This window comes from Chrysochloris asiatica, unplaced genomic scaffold (assembly GCF_000296735.1).
Source record: "Chrysochloris asiatica unplaced genomic scaffold, ChrAsi1.0 scaffold00006, whole genome shotgun sequence".
In the NCBI taxonomy this organism is placed as follows: domain Eukaryota; kingdom Metazoa; phylum Chordata; class Mammalia; order Afrosoricida; family Chrysochloridae; genus Chrysochloris; species Chrysochloris asiatica.
Window position 1 is genome coordinate 17,828,372 of NW_006408524.1, and position 10,923 is coordinate 17,839,294.

At 41.5% G+C, this 10,923-nt stretch overlaps 1 protein-coding gene and 1 pseudogene across 1 annotated transcript in view; one reads left to right on the forward strand and one right to left on the reverse strand.

The window, feature by feature from the left end:
• BBS9 (Bardet-Biedl syndrome 9) overlaps positions 1-10,923 on the reverse strand; it is a 604,103-nt gene that overhangs the window by 460,146 nt on the left and 133,034 nt on the right. The window lies entirely within an intron of this gene.
• Positions 1-10,923, forward strand: part of LOC102836110 — a 93,624-nt pseudogene that overhangs the window by 8,233 nt on the left and 74,468 nt on the right.

The window sequence follows — 10,923 nt, forward strand, 5'->3', positions numbered from 1 at the left end:
TTTTTTTTTTTTTTTTAATGAGAGCTAAAGTGAATAGAAAGAAATGCTGTTAACTGATTAGAGGGGAATGTAATCATTGTGATTAAACAAGTTGTATGATTTGTTGAATATAAAACTGATGATCTGCCCTGTAAACTTACACGCAATTCACAATAAAAACTTAAAGGAAAAAAACATGTTTTTGGGAATGCCAATGGAGTATTCTTGATGATTTTCTCAAAGGACACAGGATAATCACTGGGACTTATTAGGAAGAAGCTTCAAGAAAACTGAAAATCTTATTGGTGAGAAAAAGGCCAAGAAAGTTGTTCCAAGGAATTTTTTTCATCATTACAATGCACCTGCTTATTCTTCAAGTGTAGCAATGGCTGCCATAAGAGAATTCCCTTGGGAAAGCTTACCCTATCCACCCTACAGTCCTGATCTTGCCCCTTAATACTTCTTTCTGTTCCCAAGACTCAAAGCACATTTATAAAGAATCCAATTAAGTCCCTCAGAGATGCCCAAATCACCATTTTGACGTGGTGTAAACTGAAGAGTGTAGAAAATATCAAGGATTTAAAGAGATGGACTGCCAAAAGAGCAAACCAATCCATGTTGGAATCAGAACAGCCAGAATGCGCCTTAGAAGCCAGGATGGTTCTCATACTTTGGACATGTTAAGAGGGACCAGTCCCTGGAGAAGGACATCATGTTCAGTAAAGTGGAGGGTCAGTCCAACAAGATGGATTGACATAGTGGCAGCAACAACATAACAACAATTATGAGAATGGAACAAGACCAGGCAGTGCTTCGTTCTGTTGTATATAGGGCGGCTATGCGTCAGGACACACGTGGCAGCTCCAAACAATAACAATGTCTATGATTCTGTGGCAATTCTTTTTGACTTATCTTCATTATGTTTCCTTTTTTATTTACTGTAAGAACAAAGCTTTTATTCATTTATTGTTGTGTGTGTGAATTGAGTAAAAGTTTATAGAGCATACACTTAGCTTCATTACAAGGATTCCAATCCCCTCCATGTACCATCAATTAACACCGATTATCTCTAGTCACTTTAACTCGTGCACTCCTCTCTATGTCCTCCCCTCCTCTCATCTTTCTTCTGCCAACCTCCCTCAGTCTTCCTATTGAGGGAATGAAAGCTTTGGGAACTTGATTAACATTATCTGGAGGAATCGTGTAAAACATGTAAATATTTAGGTATTGCAGGCTGAGGAAGATCGCTAGGTACAGAAGCATGCATAGAAGCTTGCATTTTAAAGAGCCAGTGTGTTTGGAGGGAGTCCTGGTGTGGCACTATAGGACTAGCACAGGACCACAAGTTCAGTTGGAACCACTACGGCAGCAGTTTGAACTCACCAGCTGCTCCTCGGAAACCCTATACAGGAATGTTATGAGTCGAAACCGACTCCATGACATATAACCACCACCACCACCACCAGTACTGTTGTGGGTTATGCATGGGAATGCTAACCACAGGTCAGCAGTTCCAAATCTCCAGCTGCTCTGTGGGAGAAAGAGAAGGCTCTCTCATTCCATAAAGATTTACAGCCTCGGAAACCTTACACAAGAGTTGCTATGAGTCAGAATCAACTTAGTGGCAGTGAGTGACAGGTGGTCGTACCCACTAAGTATTCAGTAAATAGTAAATTGATATGATAGGTGTTATGGAATGCATTTTGTCCACCACAAACACATGTATCCATAGCAGCTGTTTGACCTTGTTTGGAAGTGGGCTCTGAAGATGTTGTCAGTAAAATTAACATGAGGTCATACCAGTATAGGGTGGGTCCTAATCCAATCTGCATGTTGTCCTTATAAAAGAGGAGATGACACACAGAGTAGCAGAGGAAAGATAGCCCTGGGACAGCAAAACTACACTGAGTTGCAAGCCAAGAAACACACCAGAAGCTAAGAGATGCACAGAAGTATCTTCCTCTAGAGCTTTTAAGGGGAATATGGTCCTGCTGGAAACCTTGAAGCCAGATTCCTACTCTCCAGAACTCAGAGACAGCATGTATCTTTATGAACTGCCAGGTTTGGGCCCCTAGGAAACCAATCAGACTTGATTCCCTTTGTTCTTGGAGACCAAGCTAAATAGAAACACTTAAAATCGAGGGGAGGAAATTATTTAAACACACAACAATGATTACAACCTATTGACTATGTTTGTAGCTCATTTCAAACAAAAAATAGTAATTATTTTTAGCTAACAGAAAATTAATATTGAGGTATTAATAAGGAAAATCTAATAGAAAAATGTTGTTGTTATTGTTGAGTGCTATTGAGTCAGTTCCGACCCATAGACACCCGGTACAAGGTTTTCATGAAGTGGCTGATGAGCTTCAACCGCCAATCTCGCAGTTCAAACCAACTTTGCAGTTCAGTGCATTAACCCCACAGCGCCACACCAGGACTCCATCAGAAAAATTTATCGTTTTTTTTAATGCTATATTGGTGACTTTTGCAGACTCTCTTCTTAGATACTACAATACTCTCAGACGAAGTAATGAGATGTGTTGGAATTACTTCCAAATAACCCAGATGAACCAAGGTTTGTCAGGTATTGATAATTGCTGAAGCTGGGGCTTAGGACACATGATACTACTTTCAGTACATTTTTAATATGTCTGAAAGTTGTTACTGTAATGTGCTGTGGAGTCGGTTCCGACTCATAGCGATCCTGTACAGGGTTTCCGAGGCTGTAAATCTTTACGGGAGCAGAAAGCTTCATCTTTCTCCCGTGGAACAGCTGGTAGCTTGTCTGAAAGTTAGCAATATAAAAATATTTTTAAATATAAAAATGAATGTAGATTTAGAAAGCTTGTAAGCCCATCTTTAGCCTATAACTGATTAGAATACCTAAAAAGGGCTCTAGAACTTTCGCAGTGAGATAGGCTACTTGCAGAGCCTTTTGTAGTAGTATATACAACCTTAAGTGGAATCCTGAGCCCCATCCAGAATCTTCTAAGGTGGGATATTCCCACTTGATAGGAAAAGCAGACCATCCTGGAGCAGCTAGCGTAACAGAAGATACTTCCTGAAAGAAAGAAAGACCAGCAGGAAAACTCCAAAACAAAAATGGCAGTCTGGCTGGCTACTACAAGAACAAGCAAGTTGTTCGCCAGGGAGCCATCAAGGCACGCAATCAAGTCCCTTCAGGACAAACCCCTTCCAAGACAAAAACTCAAAGGGAACACATGAGCAGGCATATAAGCTTGCTGGAGACCACGTTGGTCTATTGGTGAGTGGAAGAAGGGGAAAGGCAGCAATGAAGATATGGGCTGAGTCTGACCACATTCCATAGACTCCCGTTGACCTGGAGATAAGAGAGAGAAGAGGAAGGACTGATTGCTCTGAAGTGTGGTGAGACCTGAAGTTTCCTGAGCCCATACACAAGGACAAAGTCAAGGACGGATAGAGCTGAGAGTGAAGCATACAGCTGGTATGAAGTGAGGGGAGACACACAAGAATGCCCAAACTTGTAGATAGTACCCATTTGACCTAGCTTCATTGGCTTGATGATCAGAACTCAACTAGAGGAAGATTGGAAAAAAAAAAAATTAGAGGTGGGGGTGTGGGATAAAGGAAACAAGGGTAAATTGCTACAATTTGATAAACTTGACCTATACTTATGAATATAGTAGCTCAAAATACCAACTGAGAGGGAAAGAGTCTCACATCAATCCTATCCCCTCTGTAAACAGGGTTAACAGGGACAGGCAACTTAGACATTGGCTTCCTAAAATGGGGGGGAGGGTGGCCTTTAAAGGTATTAAGTGACTGGCATACAAGTTTTCAAAAGGGAGTTTAGTTCTAGAGTGTGCGGGGGAAGACAGAATACCCACTGAATAGTTTTCATCTTGTCTAGATAGGTCTGCGAACCTTAAGGTCAGCGGTTCGAAACTACCAGCTGCTCCGCGGGAGAAAGATGAGGCTTTCTACTCCCGTAAAGATTTACACCCTCGGAAACCCTATACAGGGTCGCTGTGGGTCGGAACCAACTCGATGGCACATAACAACAACAACTAGATAGGTCTGGTGAAAGGAGATGGGGATTATATTCTTATGATTCAGTAGTGAGTAATTGTTATCATGACTAATTGTGAATGTCACAACTCTAAAGATAGAAGTTTCATAACAAAAAAGGGAGAGCAGTTAATTTTATAGTCCAGGAACAGAGAACACTGGACCATCAAGGGAAAAGAGCACAAGCAGAATGTGGGATCCTATTCAGAGAAGCGACACCAGAAATGGAGGCAGAGATGAAGACATGGAGAGAGAGAGCAGCTGAAAACTCTAGACTCATGGAAAGAGAAAGGCTGTGTGCTGGCAGTCAGGAGGCAGGCTTATAGAATGTGCCCTTTGGTTGCTTGAATGATTATATATTCATAAGTGTTTTGGTGTAGATCCCCAAAACAAAACAAAACAGGGGGAATAGAAGCAAATACTGTTGAATGATGATGCACGGAGGATATTGTAATCATTACAATGAAACAATGGGTGTAAAACCTATGTTTTCCCATGTAAACTATCACTTAATTCACAATAAAAACTTTTTTTTTTAATTATTTAGAGCAAAAAAGATAGATTTTAATTTAAGAAGAAGCACAGAAAACAGAAATTCATCATATTTGCCAAAATAAGAGTTTTAATGACTTTGAGAACTAGGGATAATCTCTCAGAATTTAGTTCTCCATGAACTGTTCCTATTCAATATTATTTGTTGTTCAGAATTCAAAATAGAAATGTCCCTAAAGCATGATGATTATTTAAATCTCTAAAGATGTATACTGTGAGGGTGCCCAAAAGCCCTATCTGAAAATGAGCTTATCTTTGCCTTCTCCCTCTCCACAACACACACACACACACACACACACACACACACACACATATTCGCTCTCTCTCTTGAATGCTCTCTAGATTTTATTGATGCTTTCTACAGGATGACCCTGAATGACATAAGAAAGGCAAGACAAATGATGTCTTGCAAAAGAGCTGATGAATTTAGTTTTCTTTACTTCTCCCTCATCCAAAAGAAAAATGTTGGAGATAGTTTAGGGTTTTTTCCAAATTAGTTTCAAAGTGGGAAAGTTAATTTCCCAAAAAGGCAATCATGAAACAGAACCCAGGAAAAGCAAAAAAACCAAAATATTTCAAAGAAAAAATTTCAAACATTTTTAATTCTGTACAAATATTCCTCATTTGCAATATATATCAGTTCCACAAAGCAATGACTACAAGAGGCTAAATAGTTGCTTCTTACACATTGTCAACCCTGTTAATCCTAAAAATAGCAGTATATCAGAAGAAGATACAAGGGAAAGCTGTATTCTACACAGATATCACTATAACCAAGCAAATCAAAACTGTGAAGGGAAAAAAAAACAACTAAAGTCAAGGAATTCTCAGCTGAACTTCAACTTCATTTTAATGCATACAACTTTAAAAAATGTGAATTAGGGATTGTGTCCATAGTAACTTTAAACTTCCCAAACTGTCAATTCCTATCACAGAGTTCAACGTGCCATTTAATCATTGTTTTGTCCATTAAAAATCTCTAGGTTCTGCTAAAGGAAGCTATGAAAAGACAATCTTAATATAAATCACAAAAATCAATGTGTATATGTGTGCATGATATTGACAATGAAGATGGGTTGACTTCCATTTAATAAAATGCTCAGATGGTCACAACTGTACTATAAGAAGAAAATAAATGGAAGCTACCCAGACACCCACTGATCCTTAACCTAAAATCTCAGAACAATATGTTAGTAATACAGTAAGAGAACTTGAAGCATACAGCCCATCTGTAGTTAAAGCAAGTGACCTAGCTGCTTATTCCTTGAGCTGTATTACACATTCATAAAAGCATCACTTCAGTTATGGGAAAAGAAGGAGACAGAGAAAATGGTATACCAATGCATTGCTCAATGTGTTCTTATTATGAAATTATACCAAGTAATCAAAGATCAGGCCTGTAAAAAGCAGAAGATAACAACGTCAAAATGTTTGGAAAAGCTCTGGACTGCTAAACACAAGGTCAGCAGTTCAAACCCATCAGCTAATCCACAAAAGAAACATGATGTTTTCTGCTCCCCGTAAAGATTTACAGCCTTGGAAACTATGTACAGGGTCTCTGTGAGAATCATAGGGACCCTGTATACATGTATTAACAACATTAACCAAAACAAAATACAGTTAAGAAGTACAGCCAGAATGCTCCTTGGAAGCCAGAATGACAAGACTTCATCTATCATACTTCAGCCATATTATGAGGAGGGGACAGTCCCTGGAGAAGGACATTATGTTTGATAAAGTGGAATGTCAGTGAAAAAGAGGAAGCATCCCAAAGAGAAGGACAGACACATTGGCAGCAGCAATGAGCTCAAGTGTAGCAACCATTGTGAGGATGGTGCAGTGTGCATTGTGAGGACCAGGCAGTGTTTCATTCTGTTGTGTATACAGTTGTTATGAGTGAGAACTGACTCACTGGCACCTAACAATAACAACCAATGTTCTTCCTTTGGTTTGTTGTTGTTGTTAAGAGCCATTGAGTCAGTTCTAACCCACTGTTAGTTGTTAAATGCTGTCGAGTTGGTTCCAACCCATAGCAAACCTGTACAGGGTTTCTGAGGAGTAGCTAGTGAAGCTTGAACCACCAACCTTGAGATTCAAACCAACTTTGCATTGCAGTGCATTAACCCACAGCACCATACCAGGACTCCCTTCCTTTGGTAATCTAGTTCAAGTCACCATAGGTGCCATTCTTTCATGTCAACCTCAAAGCCTTCTTCAACCCCACAGATCCAACACCACCACTTCTATGAATACTTCCCCAAGTCCCTTCAAGCATAATTAGTCCACTCCTTTCTGTTCTTCCTTAGTACATTCTGCCTCCTTCCCTGTTCACGCCTAGACACTCACACCTCACGTCATGACATGGTGAGGTCATTATGCCAAAATGGCAGAGGACCATATTTCCTTACCCCTCACCAATATGTGAACATTGAGCTGGGCCTTTGCTGAGGTTGCCACCACCACCGTCCCCTCTCCAATGTCAGCAAGGAAACCTTGATCCCCATTGCCACCACAGGGGAAGGTCACCGAGTTTTTCAGAGCCAGGGTGGTCCAAGTACTAAGCCCTTGCCCATCCCTAGTGCCCCCTCCCTCTCCTGTCCTCACCATATTTTCAGGATAGGTAACCCCAGTTTATCCTCTCAATCACCCCAAAACTCCTTTGGTGGCTTTGTCAGTAATAGGGGGTTCCCTATCCACAAGCAAGAGGGGCTAGGTACCACAGGAGAGGGATGAATGCTGACCACTGTTCATTGCATTCCCCCACCAGTCCCTCACCAGAGCATTCCCCAGCTCTCACTGGGTGGCCCTGCCCCCTCAACACCCATCCCCATAAGAATTGACAATCCAGAGCTTCCTCTAGTCATGAGGCCAGGTCTCTGACCTTGACCTTAAACTGCAAATGCCACTGGCCAATCACCTGCTGACTCTAACCCTGCGCAGGTATCCTGACCTCCCCTCCCCTGTGCCTGCCCAGGAGGGGGCACCTAGGAAGCATAAGAGGCTGGACAGTGCTGGTCAGCTAGCATGGAGTCTTGCAGAAACCAGGCACCAAATGTCCTGCCTCAGAGCTCCTTCTGACTAACCCTGTTGCCCCTTGGAATTTGGAACTGGGACCAGACCCTAGGGTCCCACTGCCTCCTTGGACCCAAGGGCAGGCAAACCTTTAGGACACCAACAGCCGCTGTTGGGCCTCAGCCTCCTGTGGGCACCCAGGAACCTACTGCATAGCAGAAGTTAACAAATATTTGCTAAATGACTAAATGAACTAGCACCAAAGCAAAAAATGCTATGGTGAAAGCCTTGAAATAACTACTTTTAATATTTGACATGTATGAAGTTAGGATTCAAAGTTCTTTCTGGGCTGGGTCCATTTTGGTCTTTAAAAACATAGAGTTAGAAGTGACTCAAAAGACATAAGTCCTTGTTTTATGTCCAACACCAGATAGAGTAATAAGAGAGAAAAAGTTAAAATACTTCTGCTCTTAAGAAATATAAAGCCAAATGGAAATACAGTATAAGAAAATACGGAAAATAAAGGTATGTGATGGGGGGATGGGAAGACCTCACAAAGAAGATATACAAAAAGGGAAGAAAAATCATTCCATCATAACAAATGAATTGTGAAAGCCAGGAAAGGTACTTGCTGAAAGGCTAGAATGATCCTATCAGTATTTCATAAGACTCTAACTTCCAAAACATACACAAATTAAACCTTAGAGCCTTAGTAATTATTAGAGCCCTGGGTATAAAGTCTTTCTCTGGGCAATACAAAACAAGTGATTATTACCAGGAGGCAAAGTGCCCCCCAAAAAGGGTACTGTTTAAGATATTCTTCAGTTGTTGTTAAGTGTATTAAGTGCCACTGAGTCAGTTCCAACTTATAGCAGGTCTGTATAGGGTTTCCAAGAAGCAGGTGGTAAGTTCGAACCACCGACCTGGTGGTTCAAACTGACCTTGCAGTGCAGTGCACTGTCCTACAGCATCATACCAAGACACTCTTCTGTTGTTGTTGAAGAGAATCAAGTTGGTTTTGACTCACAGCAATTCTGGGTAGGGTTCCTGAGGAACAGCTGGTGAGTTTGAACCACCAACATGTGGTCGAGTGCTTATCCTATAATGCCACACCAGGACTCCAAGATGTTGTTGTTAGGTGTCACTGAGTCGGTACTAACCCATAGTGACCTTATGCACAGCAGAACGAAACACTGCCCAATCCTGGGCCAACCTCACTACTGTTGAGTCCACTGATGCTGCCACCTGGTCAATCCATCTCATTGGGGGTCTCCCTCTTTTTCTCTGACCCTCCATCTCACCAAACATGATATCCTTCTCCAGCGACTGGTCCCTACTGACAATATGTCCAAAGTATGAGAGAAGAAGTTTGACCATCTTGGCCTCCAAGGAGCACTGTGGCTGCACGTCTTCCAACACAGATCTATTGGTTCTTTTGGCAGCCATGGCACTTTCAATATTCTCCTCCAACACCATAACACTTTTGAGTTATGGTGTTGGACTCCAAGACAGCTGCTCGTTATTCCTAGCTGTTGTTTTTACATTGCTGACTCATAGTGACCCTGTATAGCATTTTAGAGGCTTTATTGTCATCTTTGCTGGAGCAAAAATCCTTATCTTCCTCCCACAGAGAGGCTGGTCAGCTCAACCAGCCAATCTTGTAGTTCACAGACCAGTGTGAACTTCTATGGCGCACCACTCCCCTGAGCAGTAGGATACATCATTAAAGAGCAAATGGAGCAAATATGGGGCAAGTTTCAAATGGAGATTAAAGTATTGACAAGCAGTAGAAGGAGGAGCTCCGCTAGCATAGCGGTTATGAGTCGGGCTGCTAACCTCAAAGTCAGCAGTTCAAAACTACCTGCCGTGCCGATGGAGATCGATGAGGTTATCTGCTCCTATAAACATTTCCAGCCTCGGAAACCCTGTGCAGGGTGACAGTGAGTCGGAACTGATTCCATGACACACCACCACCACCATGTAGTAGGAACTGATTCCATGACACACCACCTGATTCCATGACACACCACCACCACCATGTAGTAGGAATCCTGCTGTGGTACTATAGGATAAGCACTGGACCACACGGTCAGTTTGAGCCACAAGGTCAACAGTTCAGACCCACCAGCTGCTCCTCAGACCCCTATATAGTCACTATGAGTCGAAACTGACTCGATGGCATTTAACAACAACAATATAGTGGAAACAGCAACCATTTTGAATGAGAAAGATGAAGGGGGTTCAAGTTTTGAATCCTGGCTCTGACACACCCTGCATAGTTGACCCAGGTACTTAGTACAGTAATTTCATACAGTCTTCTTCTTCAAATACAAAATAAATCTTAGCACAATCTTTACAACCATTCTCCAACATTGCTCCGTAAGAGCATTTATCTCTAGTATACACACAAAACAAAAGCAGAAAACCCTCAGACAACAAAACCCACTGCCTTGAGTTGCTTCTAAGTCATAGTGACCCTGATGTGGCATTGCAGGAGTGCTAACGGCAAGGTGGATGGTTCGACCCTACCAACTGCTCCTTGGGAACCTTACACAGGGTCACTATGAGTGAGAACCAACTAGATGGCACTTAACAACAGGATAGACGAGAACTGCCCCGTAGGGTGTGAGACTGAAAACCTTCACAGGAACAGGCAGCCTCATCCTTCTCCTGAGAAATAATAATAGACATGCTTAAAAGAAAAAAAATCAAAATTATATTCCCTAGTTGTTGCTGTTGTTGTTGTTAAGTGCCGTTGAGTCGGTACCGACCCATAGCAACCCTGTAAAAGGTTTCCGAGGAGCAGCTGGTGAGCTCGAACTGCTGACTTCACAGTTCAAACAGCTTTGCAGTCTGGCACGTTAACCCACAGTGCCACACCAGGACTCCACGTTCCCTAGCAGCTACACATTTATAACTTGGATGCAAGGTAAGTTGATCATTAAGCCTCACTTCTTAGGTAACAAAGGATAGAAATAGCTCACAGGAAAGTTAAGAAAAAAGATTAACCTAGACTTAGATTAAAGAATGTCTACCTTATTTTCTAAAGTATTTGCTAAAGTGACTTTCAGGGTTTTTAATTTCCCTGCCCTTTTAAACTTCAAAAACTACTGCACAGCATTATCAGACTACCATCTTTGTAAACTACTCAATAAGAAGATTTTTTTTCCCCCAACAACCAGCTAACATATTTTAAAACATTCTTATAAATCTCAGTACCGATCACATCTGTATAAAGTATAGCCTTTTAAATAACAAAATTTTAGAAAAACGTGTAGAAAATTGTATGAAAAATTTACTACACTAGCTGTGGGCTCTTTTTTCTTT